The following is a 13,618-nucleotide window of genomic DNA, read 5'->3' as shown; positions in this document are numbered from 1 at the left end:
TTGGGAAGCATAACATCAGCCTTTGCCTCTTCAGACTCAGTCTGAACTCTCACACACTTATTTAAAGGATTCTTACTTCAGGGATTTGAGAGGATATTTTTGTGTTGCAGTTACTCTAAGTACAAAAAGTGTGATTTTTATTTTTTTAATGTGGACCGAAAATGTCAATTCACTGACCTCAGTTACCTGTACATAAGGTTTACAAGAACTGCTTTTAGCTTCCTAGCAGTAGCACAAGTTTCTTATCTAAATGTAAATGAAATTTATGTTTCCCATCAGTATCAATAAAATTATCAAGGGATAACAAGCAAAAGGAAAATACATAAAACCCTGCAGTGATTTAAGTGTATGATATGACTCTATTGAGGTCATTAACCGCAAGGTCAAAGCATATACAATTTTACGAGTAACAGCAGTACCAAAGAAGAAAACCTTGTTTTCCCAGAGGAAATTCAGTGCTTCTTTACTATTATTATATTTTCCCATCTAAATGAGTTCCATTCTCTGTGTCCTGTTATGATTTCTCTCTTCCTGTAACCTTTGATAGAAAATGAAAAAGCAGCATGAAAGAAAGCAGACTGACACTAGAACAAATTAATTATGATGCTCCGACACAAGGGATTCGATTTTTTTCTTGTATTAATGATAATACAGATTCAGTTTAAAGAACCCTACCAGTCCCACTTCACAGAGATTACAGAGGTGAGAAGAACAGTTTGTTAAAACAAGCAATGATTTCCAAGGTCAGGAAAGAACTGTGTATGCCATTATTTGATAGAAACATTTTCAAACATTTTTCATGACTCAAAATCATGTTTGACAGCTTCTATCAAGTCCATTATCACAAAAGCAAGGTTTTGTTTTCACCCTGACACAGCCCAAAACTACTCATTAGTCTGTCCCCTGAGAAAGGCACAATATTATATATCCAATTTATCCAATATTCTCCCCCCACTGCCCACAACCCCCAAAAAAGTCAAGCTAAGGATAAATACATGCCCAACAAATCTCTGTTCAGAGGTGACTGCAGAGGGCAGCTCAAGTAAGCAAGCACATTTTCCTAGTCTGGAAAGTGAAGTTCTGCAAAAAACATTGAAAGAACTGCAATTCTGTAGTTACAATGGTTATAAGTACTCCTGCCCTTATCTGTTAAAAGTACATTGAACAGAGATCATGGGTGAGATATAAATTTCGTATTTCAGACCAGATAGTAATAGGAAACCAGCAGAAATCTGGCACCCAAAGACTTGGGCCTCCAGAGACAGGTGGGGTGGACACCTCTAAATAGTGGCTGCCCTCCTGGTCCGGCTGCCCGTACCCCTGCACAAACTGCCAGCAAATGGAGTTAATTATAATTCCTAATGTTATCATTGTCCGTCTTACAAAAATACAAACCTTTATGTCCATGTCTCCAAAGCACACATTTACCAACATAATCAAAAAGAAAAAGAAGTGCTAAAATTCAAAACTTAATACATTAAAAAGCATCAAGTTTTGTATTAAAAAAAAAAAAAAAAAGGAGAGGGGAGAGTAATAGGATTTAGGAACTTTTAATAGTGTTCTTTATAGCACTCAATGCAACTATTTGCTCAAAATTTAATAATAAATAGAGAAGAAAAAAAAATTGCTCTGGAAAGTTGTCTAGTTCCACAGTGCTTCACTATGTACTTTAATATCTTTGGCTAACATGGCATGGAGTTTTCTTTCCTTCTAGCAATTCTCTTTTCACTTTACATTCTGGCTGAGACCTCTCAACTTCTCATAGCAACAGCCCACTGGGAAAAGCTAGCACTGTTTCACCTTCAGTACTATAGAAATGCCAGATCGAAAAGTGGTACCAAAATTTTTTTTTTTTAAAATAGGATATTGTCTCTTTCTAGACTTATAATGATATATTGTACAAGTAGCAGTCCTAATCCTCCAAAAATAATGCAAGTGAACAAACAGCTCACTATTTTCTCAGAGGTTTCCCTAGCTGTTATGCTCTCAGGCTATCTGAGTTGAGCTGGAAGTAACAGCCTCACATCCCAAACTCCTCTGTCGGAGGGACAAGGTGGAGAAGAAAGGACGGTGAAACTGCAGCAATAAATAAGTGCTCAGTGGCACTCACCTAGGAGCTGGGCACCAAGAGGCAAAAGCTCAGTAAATCTACAGACATCAGTGCACTGGGTGAGGGCGCTGCTTAGGGCCCCAAATGCCTGCAGCCAACCCAAGCTCACCGTCACATAGATGCTCTCCGTCACTCCGTACCAGCCCAGCCTCTCCCTTCAGCATATGCTTGAATTGACTCCTGTACACCCTCCTATACCACTGGGATCTCGTGTGCTGATGGAAGACGACCGTCAGAGCTCCGCTGATGCCTAGGCTGCAACTCAGAGCAAAGTAGTACACGCGCATGTCTTTTGAGGACAAGGAGCCAGGAGACAAACCAAATGAGGGGACTGGGAGCTAATGAGCATGTAATCAGTGCTGAAGGGCACACTGAGCAGTCCATGACTTTTTTAATGCCTGCATTTTATAGCATTTGGAAATTAACACACTCAGCAGGCTGGTGGGAATCTGAGTCATCTAAGGCATAAAAATAAATGTATTCAGATGTCAAAACAACCAAATGTGAATCCCAATTTTTAAGAGCCGTATTTCTAATGACAACATAAATGAAATCCCAGTTCTAATATGTCCATTTTGACTCTGTCAAAAATCTAATGTTTTATTCAATAAATGAAATGTAGAGTTATTATTCAAACTACTTTACATCTGGTTTTAAACCCTTTAAGTCAGCTAATCTTCGTGGATATTTCAAAGTCCTATCATTAAGACTGACTTTATATATAATGGAAAAGCAACATTTAATACCAGCTAAAAACAAGTTAGCAAGGAATGAAAGGATTCAAACAGTTTTTTGTTTTGTTCATGACAAAATACTTCTGATTTTTACTGTGTTTTCCTTTGACGAGAAAGAAAACTTGTTGATTTAAAAGTAATTACAACTGTGAGGAAAGAAAAAAAATCACCACTGAACTGAAACTTAACTCACGCTGTAATTTATGATTTTAAATGTTTAGATGTGATGCAACATCCCTCTAGGATCTTCCAATATGGTGCAACTGTGGGTTTCCCCTGGAAGAAGAGACCCAGTTTGCCTCCGTCCCCTCATCCCTCCGCTGCCTGCCCACCACGTCTACTAACTGACCTCACCTTATCTTGTCCCCAAAAAGAATGGTACTGACTTCTCACTTGTGCCATAATAGCATCAGCAGATGAGCTGCAAGGTCTGGGAGATGCTCAGAGCTTAAACCACTCGTTCCTTTCCAGCTGGACCACGTCTATTATCCAGCTATTATCCCTCATGCTAAATTCGAGCAGTAGCAAGGGGCAGGGGAGGACAGGGAGACAGGGACACCCCTTCTGGCAGCAGCATGGCCTTCGGCTGCCTTCAGTATTAAGGGACACAGCCGAGGACAGCGATTCCCCTGGCTGCCCAGAGCTGAGGCAAGCAAGGAGAGGAGCTCCATCTAGCGAGAGCAGCAGGCACAGACCTGGCTGCTCGCTGGGAACCTCACCGAGTGTCCCACTGCAATGCATGGACAGCCAGGCAGCTGTGAAACTCTCCTGAGTTTGGCTGGAGGTGATGGTTTCAGCATCCTTCGCTCTGAGGGGACCACTCCATGCTGCTGTTGTCCTTCCAGCCGCCTACGGGATGAACGAGCAGAACGGCTCCGCTAGGGCAGCACCACTTCGCAGAGAAACACGAGTTCTCTTCCCACGTCCAGCACTACCTACTAACCAAAACCAGTCGCTTCATTTCGCTGCTTTCCCCCTCCCAGCCTCACCATACTGTACGCTGAAAGCATCTGGAAGTGTATTGCCATTTGAATGTACAACTGCACGTGCGACGCTTGTCCCTTTGCCCCTCTCCTCGTAAGCTACAACAAAGCGTCAGTTGGTTAAAACAACCTATAAAGCATCCTGAAACACTTGAGTTTTGTTGGTCTTCTTCAAATGCATATGAAAATGCCAATTGGCATAAACAGATACACACGTATTATAGACTATTTGCTAGAATAAAATGCAACGTGTAAAGGAAACATGGGACAGTTCACAGCTTTGCAAGGTCAGAGTTAACAGAAAGCAAGTATCAAGAAAAAAAACACATTCAAAAAATTTTTAGAAGTCCTAGCATATTGTGGGGATGAAACATTTCATATTCTGCCTTTTGGAAATAGGTGATTAAAGGTCTATGACCAATACTCACATCAGCCCTGACACAAGAACGCGAGGCATAGAACCAGGTATCCTCAGAAGGGAGCAGAAACCAGTATCTAGCAGCACTTCCAAAAAAGCTGTTTCCAGCTGCTCTGAACTGTTTGAATTCATATTCAAGACTGTTTTTCTGAGGTCAGGAGCAGAACCCACGCCAAAGAATGTGTTCTGTTTGGTTACTCAAAAGGGAGTATTTAGTTTGGGAAGCATCAGGAATGTTTAAGGGGACATATTTTCTAGCTTTTTGCAAGTTATTACCTGGAAAAATTCCAGGTTATTGGGCCTAAATTAGAGGAGAATTAAGTGATGTGTAACTATATAAAGGTTATAAAGATGTTTAATATTCATTATTGCACACTAGTTTTGAAAAGCAGTCAGTGTTCCTAGCCAGAACCACGTACTCTAGAGAGATTCCGTATGTCCATCCAAATCGACCTATGCAGAAATTAATCATAATTCCAGAGACGGAAGAGACTGCCTCGTCCCACCACTAACTGCATTCAAAATTTCCTCTCGCACAGCTTTTGCAGGACGGCCTCACTGTACGAGTATCTTTGGCATCAGGGATGTCCACATGAGGAAGAGACTTCTGTGCTTCTTAGTGAATGTGGAAAGCTAGCCAAGGATACACGTGCCCGGGTGAACGACAAAGGTCTCTCACAGTTTATCTACACAGAAAAACATACCTTCAGCTACTGCAGAGAAGAATTTACAACACAAATTCAGCTGCTCAACAGCTCCTGCCACATGCAAGAAATTGAACAATCCGGGACAGTAAACTACTTCACGTTCAATAAGAAAATTCAAGAATACCCAAAGCAGGAGCAAGCATGGCACACCAGCCTTTCTGCACATCCTACCTTATTCCATGGGAACTTCTGTGGGAAGACACGCCTTCAGTATCAAGAAAATAACTTCACAAAATATGTATCTAACCAATTTAACTTAATGTCTTCACTCTCCGCAGATTTCCAGGAAGGAGCACGTCTCCACTTCACGGTTTGCAGAAAGAACGCCTGTTTACGCAGAGGCACTCATGCTACTGACGCAAGGCTTGCCAAATCCCGCAGCTGAAGATGTCGTTGCCTCTTCTCGCTGCCTGCCTCACGTACCACCACCGATGGCCACTGGCGCAGCACGGCAAGCAATCTGCTCCTGCCTTACGATGCTGCAGTTCACGGTCCACTGCGTTTGCTTTCTCTGAACGTAAATCTGTGCTGTATGCCATTGGCGAACTACGCCGGCTGCCCAGCAGCCATACGTGCTGCCCTGACGATCTTTGTCCGGCAGCATAAGGAGAGGGGAACAGGGAGCTGGATGTCACAACCTCATCAATCACCCTATCAAAACTTCGCGGGGTTTGTTGGCCAGAGCCTTCAGGAAGATGAATTTGAATCGGCTTTTATAAAGCAATAATTAAACCATAAATAGAATTTTAAAGTGACCGTAAAGCACTTTTGTTTAATTTCTTTCGAAGTTAGCTAAATAAACAATAGCCGCTGCCAAATAAGAGTATCCATAACAGATTTGAATGAGATTTAACTAGCACGCCTTAGAAGTTAGCTCATATTAACATTTCAGACTGTCCATGCAGTTAGCTTGGAATATTTCTTCTGAATGTTCCTATGTATACAAGCCCAGAAACTGCTACTCATTTTTCCTGAGACACCAAAATGCAGAGAAGACAGAGAGCTGTGTTTAGCCCTGGGCAGGAAGGTGGCTGTGAAGAAGTGTGAAGTGAGAGCGTGCCAAGCAAGTATTTTTGAAAGTTACTCACAAAAATGACAAAAATGGCTCTGTTGCTTAGCTCATTTTTCAACTGAATTACTTAACCAGATGGAAAGCCAAGATATGTGACCTTCTGTGCCAAGTAAGGTCACTCTCCTTTTTTTTTTTCTTTTAATAGAGTTTAAAAGTAGAAACTACTCTGAAAGACAAGCAAAACTTTTGATGAAAACTCAAGGTGAACACATTTTCTAAAGGGTGATTGCAAAGGCCATTAGACACACAAAACAAATTTATTCTAACAGTGCTCAGATTTCTGGGGGAAAAAAAAGTATATATATTTATAGCACCTTGATACTATTGATCATTCTGATGCTGGAAGTACATGTTGCAGGCCAAATTCTTCTCTGGTAAGTCACCTCTTAAGCACACCAGAAACAAAAAAAAAAAAAAAAAAAAAAAGGAAAATTATATGGCTACAAATTTTAAGGGAAAAAGAAATGACAGAGCTCTCTCATGAGAACCATGGCATTTGTTTTTAAGATCTAATTTCTACAGTTTAACTAGACTCTGCTGTACTTTTTAGTGTCTGTACTCCCTCCCAACAAAGCTCGGAGTGGACAAGGCTGCTACGCAGGCTCAAGCTCAAAAACTGAACTGACATTTCCATCTCAGAAGTGATGCAGAAACTGCACAACTAAATCACTCAACCTCCATCCTTCCCTTGCTGGCTTTAATAGCGGGATATACCAGCTCCCAGTTTACTGTGGGCAAAAAGACCTGAGTACCTTCATTCAGAACTCATTTAAACCACTGGAAAGACTTCATCAGGCTTTAGGACACGAGAGATCTTGTACACCATTTTAATTGAAATTTAACAAATTTTTAATGTTAAGTATGTTTACTTTTTGAGACCAAAATAGGGAGTTTTACAAACAAGCAGATCTAATAAAACTGTATAGTAATTTTCTATAAGGCTTTAAAACCTGTTACAGAGATACTGTTATATAATGTGTTATTAAATATATATTTAATATTTAATAAAAAAATAAATAATAATGTGTTACATTATTAGGTAAGTCCACACTCCTGCACACATCTGTACAAACCGACGGCTATGTGAATATTCTATCTTTATTCGAGTAGGCAAATTAGGCAACTACTCTCATAGGTATTTATAGCATTGGGATTTGAGGACCTATTTCTGAGAGGTGACAGGCAGCTACTTCTTCCAACGTACCAGAACACTCAGGTTACAGGGCTCATGTGTGATCAAGGATCTTGTAACCAACGCTGCAATCCACCTCCAAAAAGTCCGGTTCTCATCAATAATAAAAGCTGCTTTACATAGTGGCTATAACTATCTCCCTTAGAGCCTAACTAAGCATCCGAGAAGCCTTATCCCACCAAAGGTAGTAGCAAATGTAATAAGTGTTTGTTCATGCTGACTTACATCAGTTTAAATGCACCAATGCACAAAGCCTCACCACTAGCAAGCAGGGTACAAGTCTTTCAAGAAACAAATAGTGTAAATCAACTAAGAATAAATTAGAAACAGGCAAAAGATTTATCTATTTTTTTAAGTATTTGTTCAATCTTTTATCTCCAAAGTGATTAAACTCTCAAAGAGAAATAGCCAGGATAAAAATATCAAATTATATAGGGTTTTTTGTTTGTTTCTTTTGTTTTGATATATATATATGATAGCAACCTCTTTCCCCAGCTACATTTTAAATAGGAAAATAACTTTTTTCTTTTTTCTTTTTTTTTTTTAATCAAAAGCAGGCAAAGGATTTTCCCATAAGCTTACCAGGAAAGTTAACCTCTGGACTAAAACCAAATAGAAAAATTCCATCAGGAAAGGAGAATAATTCATTAAGTTGCAAAGCCCACATTCAGCCACAAGACCATGGTGAAAATTCTTATGTAGCTTTCAATTTCGCAGAGCACTACAGACTAGCAGCTATTATATAACAAAAATGTACCAACGTATTTCAAACAAATCCAGCTGAATTCAAAGCACAGGCATTATGTAAAGTATCATACTTTGCTCTCAACTTTCATCTGATTTTCATATATTAACCTTCAATATCCAGAACAAATGCTTAAAACGAGTAAGAATGTGTTCTGTCCCACAAAGATGTCCATGAAGTTATGCACAACTTGTTCCAAAACGCAGTAGATAATTTCATTGGATCACAGGATTTGCTGGAAGTTTGACAGTTAATATTTTTGTCAAAATTAAGCAGTTTCAATTTATTTCTAAAATAATTACTTGGGGAAGCTATGATGTTTATTTTGAAATTACATACGCTGTAAGACCTTCTTGAAAGCCAAAGCACTGTAGCAAATACCAATAACAACAAAGATTCTGTATCCAGAAAAATTTTGAAGTGTCATGTGAAACTATTTTTATAAAAGCCGGAAGGAGTAGCATCTGAAACACTTCAAAAGCTTTTGTAAAATACGAACAAAACCGAGATCCATTTTATGAATTCTGAAATCTTTTAAAAATTACTGGGAGCAACACATCTCTGTGCATACTGGACCATTCATAAGATTTACGAGAGACAGTTGCTCAGCATATGCCTAAAAAAATCATCATCCTAACCAACACATTGAACAAACACCAGTTTTAAGGTTGATTTTGCATTTCAAGGTCTTCCTTAAAATCTGCCTGTGATGTACCTAGAAGCACGGAGGGAGGACGCAGGAGACATCAGACCTGTGGATAATTTTACTCACTACCACCTCTTCGCCCTGACAACAGGATACCAACAGCAGCAGTTGGTTGACTGCTGGCTTGTTGCTGAAATCCTGAAAAGCACAGACAACGCACGTTCTAAAGTCACTCTCAGAAATGGAAACAAATCGTCGTCGCGTTTCTTCATGCCAGCAGAACTTGCATAATAAAATGCATACACATGCCCAAACATAGATGGGAATATTAGGACTTAGAAGTAGGTCGCCTTACATTGAATACACGTATATACAACATATGCTTGGTTTCCTGTCCAACAACTGTCACAGATCACAACCTCTAACATCGTGGATGACAAAACCAGTGTTGTTTCACCTTGATATGTCACGCATAGTGAGGCTGCTGCTCCATGGACAGCAAAACCACTCAGGGAGTTGGAACGGGCATCACAAGCGTTCCTCTAGATAAACGTCCCTGTTAGTCCTGTGGGACTGCACACTTTGATAAGTTTACTTTGCTCTGTATAGGAAAGATGTACATTTCCATTTTTCTTCCACTGTCTAGGCAGTGTGAACGGGAATTAATCAGCATTAATCAGCAGACCTGACCTGCAGCCTATCCCCAGTTCTGCTATTAAATGACAGTAAAATAAGCAATAACGTAGTCCAAATGAGTCTCAAAGTGGGGAAAAAAAAATAAGAATACCTGAGGACCTGAAATCCCAAATTTGGGGTCTTCAAGGTTGTTTCACTTAAGACTGACAAATACGTGGAGAAATCCAGTATTCCCTTAATAGCAATTTATTTATTTACAGCAAATCTACATGGGGCAGAAGAGGGCAGGATATTGGAAAAGGTGAGACAAAAAAAAATCTAACTCTTCTTTCAAGAGATTTATGATCTCTTCATCAGTCTACACAGTTTATATATATAATCAAGAGATGAATATTAACTAGCTAGCCTGTGAAGTTTCTGAGAAACTTTGACCAACTACCCACAGATGCGTGTGGGTAGCGATGTGATGTTATTCCTGGAAGGTCTATTTGTAATGTCCACATTCTAGAAGTGGTATCACACATCCTTGGGCAATCAAGCTCTGCCTTCTCTGGCATCCTTGCAACAGTTTTGACTTGTACAGGGATTACTGGAACCAGAGTGTTTTACAGAACAGTCTAATTTTGGGAATTACATTGAGTAATACAGTGGCCTGATACTGCCTGAAAAATAAGCAAAATAACTAAAGTACTGATTTGCATTTAAGTAACTGCATACTCTTGTGTTTGGATATTTTCACCAAGGAGAAAGTCCAATTTTGTAGGAATTACTTAAAATGCATATATATACACAATTCCACTGAACATTTTAAGATCCTATAGCTTCCATTCACTAGGCATCACGTAGTGTTTCATTTTTCGAGCATGCTTCAGACTATTCCTGTAAAGTATTTTCTCCACAGTGTACCTGCAAAACCCAGGTAGGGAGACCTTCACAAACTTGTCTTTGATGACACAGAAAGTGACTCTTAGATTCACACACACAAGACAGAAAATTTGTCTTCTAGCTCCATACTCCAAAAGCCTTTCTACTCTTCTTTTTCAAAGATGAAAATTTAAGCAATAAACAATACTTCGGTATACAACAACTTAAATCTTCAGCAAGTGTTTTCTAAAATTCTTTGACACATGTAAACATACTGTTTCCACTAGGAAGACTTCAGAATCTATTTCTGTTGTGGTCATGAAATAAAGACTGAAATACGAAAAAGTCTTTCTGTTTAAAGAAGCAATAACATTTGCAAAGACTACAAGCTTCTCTTCTGCACAGAAAGCTAAAAAAGGTAGAGCAGCTGTTCAAGATCAGTGAGTTTAAATCAGTGTCTTCCTCCACAAAGAACGGCTGAAGTTCTTGTAACAAAATTAGGGAGAACTCAAATTCTGCATGACTGCGGCCTTCCCAGTAAATATCCAGCCACAATCCCCTCAGCATCACAGTATTTCTAATCATTCCTACGCCAGCATCTTTGTTCCTTTATACCATATTAAAGTACTGAATGCCCTTGAATTTCATTTGGGCTTGTTGTGAGGGAAATCTTCCTTGTGTCAAAACATCAGGTGGACTCTTCACTTACCCACCTTAATTCCCGTAAGCCAGATTGCTTTATCTGGTAATTACCAAGGTGCAGTCTTTATTTTAACCTCAGTGAAGGAAGACATTTTTATCAGTATGTCCACAGCTGCTAGGCAGGAATGATTAGTTTCACAGCTTTCAAACCCTTCCACATCATTTAAACGCACTATACAATGGCACTTTTCAAAACGATGGGCTTCAGCCAGCTAAATCCATTGGAGGAAGCAGGCGCAATTCAGTCCTCTCAGCCTAAACGTACTCTTCCTTTTACACTCATTCTTAATCATTACTGTGTACGGATGCCTCTTGGAACTATGTAATGAATGCACGTCAAAGCAAATCTACCACGCTCCAAACTTTAAATGAGAGGAATCGACTGAGATTTAGCTGGAAAAAAATATAAATGAAAAAGAAACATGGTGAAGAAACATAGCAACAGAAGTCACAATTAAAGATTTTTTACCTTTGTACAACGTTTAGCTTAGGGCTGCAGCTCAGCAGAGACTTCAGGATATTTACCTTAACTTTCCCCTTCACATGACAAACAGTTCTTTGAGTCTCACACTCCCAGTTAAGCCTTAAACCATCTTTCCTCTTCAAAACAAGAATACTGCTATCAAAAGCGGTACTTCAAATAAGCATTATCAAATTTGTTTCCACTTAAAGCAATGTGGCAATGTTTAAGTATGCTTTTGCCAAGCTATTTCTAATAACCCATACCTAAATGTCACATTTCTGTTATATAATACATTGGCACATTTTTCCCTTCACAGACTTCAGTAAGTTAAAACGTCTTTCTAGGTTCTTACACTGCAGACAGACTTTACCTAAATACCCCCTAAGATGCATTTACACAGAACAAGATCAAACCAGGAACCTGCTTTATGAAACTGTAAATCTTCTGGCCCATGTTAACCCCCTGCAGCTCTATACCAGCCTCCTCTAACTTTCCTTGGGGCTCTAGACCACAGTGGAGCCCACCTCACATTAAGGGGATGCTAGACGCAGAAATTTGCAAAGCTTTTGAGGTCCAGCCACCAGAGCGGAAAATATGAGCTTCCTATATTTAAGTTGTCTCTATTTCAGAATGTCATTACTGGAATTCTTTAAGACTTTTTTCTTTCTTTTTTTTTTTTCTAACTTTAAAAGTCATTCTCATCTTGGCTTTGCTATTTATGTGTGCACACAAAATAGTTTCCCTAAAGCTTTTAGTTCTGTCATACCAGAATCTCCACTAAGAAGGTCATCAGTACCGAATGCTTATAGCTTTTAGCCACACAAAACACCATTGTGGTTTCTTGCCTCTACTAAAAACACGTGTTGTATCTATACTTCCAATTCTGCAAGTCCTGTTAAAGAGAATTATCAGTTAAATTGTGCATTGTCCAGTTTATAAATAAATCCTGTACTAGAAGCCTGGCTTAATCTGACAAAATTCACAAAATATGGCAGAAGCTATTGAACAAATTCAGTATCCAATGACAGCCCTGTAAAGCCAGAATAACAGCACTGAACCAAATGGAGTTACCATGGCGTGAAGTCAGAACTGGGAGCAGAACTTGGCCACCTGGTGTTTACTCACTTCACTAAACCTAAAGCCCTGGTCAAACAATGAATAACTATATAATCTGTGAGGAGAAATGTCTGGAAACCCAGGACACAGAGGTAAAATGAGGATAAACGCTTTGCTTCTGTGCTGGATTTCATGGATTTTGTTAGTTTAAGCCAGACCATTGATGTTACTTAAACATTTTACCGTGAGTATTTTCAGTGTGAAATTCCATTCATTTTAGAATAAGGCATGATTCACAGAGAATTCACAGAGCAGGAATTTTGAAGTAGCTTGACTGTAACATGCAGATGTATAAACGTTTATAGTAGGTAGGATTTCTTTCTCTAGATAGTCAATATAGTTGTTACAGCTCTGGACTGTAAATCCCTGGAACTTTAATATTTCCTTACGAGCCCAGTTTACGTATTCTGAGATAAATACGCTGAAAAGCGAGGAGGTTTCTCCCAGCAGCAGCCTCTCCCTGCCCTAGCAGCTTTCGTACCGCTGCGCTCGCACCTGACGCGTGGCGAAGCACGCCTCACGGGAAGGTATGTGGCACGGGCTTTCAAAAGCCTGTCAAAATCGCGGAAACCCTACGTTTAAATAAAAGTTCCCGGGGCCGGGAGGGGACCACCCCTGAGGAGAAATGTCCCTGAGGGGACCGTGCCGGGACCGAGCCGCTCCTTTGCCCAGGACAACGCGAGCGCGCTGAGGGGCGGGAGGCGGGCTCGGCCCCTCACCGCGCAGGTACCAGCGGGCGCCCGGGGGCTTTCAGCCCGCCGGCGGCCCCCTACCTTCGCCCGGGGCCGGGGGGTGCGAGCCCGGCGGCTGCTCCGTCCTGCTCGGCGCCTCCGCTCGCCTCGCTTCTCCCTGCGCGCCCTCCCCGCGGGCGGGCGGGCGGGCGGGGAGCGGCGGAACGGCGGCCCCGGGGCGGGGGGAGCCCCCAGTGCCGGGCCGGGCCGGGCCGGGCCGGGCGGCTGTGACAGCAGCGGCCGCTCATAGCCCCGCCGTTCGGCCGCACCGGGGCTGCCGCTGCCCGGGGCTGCGGGTCCCGTGTAACGCTGCCGTAATTAAGGGATAGTGCAGGGATGGTGCTCTGCGTACTGTGTGCTTGTTCACTTCGGGCTTGTGTAATTACGTGTCGTTGATAAATAACTTGCGTGTTTTTTAAGTACCACCAGCTTTGACTGCACGCACTTAAAACTTTGAACATAGAAAGTGCGTCCGTGTCGTCGAGTTGGGGGGGTCAGG

General features: G+C 41.0%; 1 protein-coding gene across 2 annotated transcripts in view; it reads right to left on the bottom strand.

Annotated features, from left to right (window-relative positions):
• The window catches only part of RNF144B (ring finger protein 144B), a 91,761-nt gene extending 78,513 nt beyond the window's left edge, over nt 1–13,248 (bottom strand). The window contains exon 1 of one of the 2 annotated variants that reach the window (XM_083824064.1): nt 13,162–13,248. The gene's annotated coding sequence lies outside the window, so the exon portion shown is untranslated. Of the gene's footprint in view, nt 1–5,123; nt 5,375–13,161 lie in introns of those variants that run through there. The other variant, XM_083824061.1, reaches the window with a different exon arrangement.
• Between the last annotated feature and the right edge of the window lie 370 nt (nt 13,249–13,618).

Source organism: Anser anser (assembly GCF_964211835.1).
Source record: "Anser anser genome assembly, chromosome: 2".
Classification (NCBI taxonomy): domain Eukaryota; kingdom Metazoa; phylum Chordata; class Aves; order Anseriformes; family Anatidae; genus Anser; species Anser anser.
Note: the sequence above shows the minus strand (reverse complement) of the source record. Positions and strands in the feature narration are given on the sequence as shown.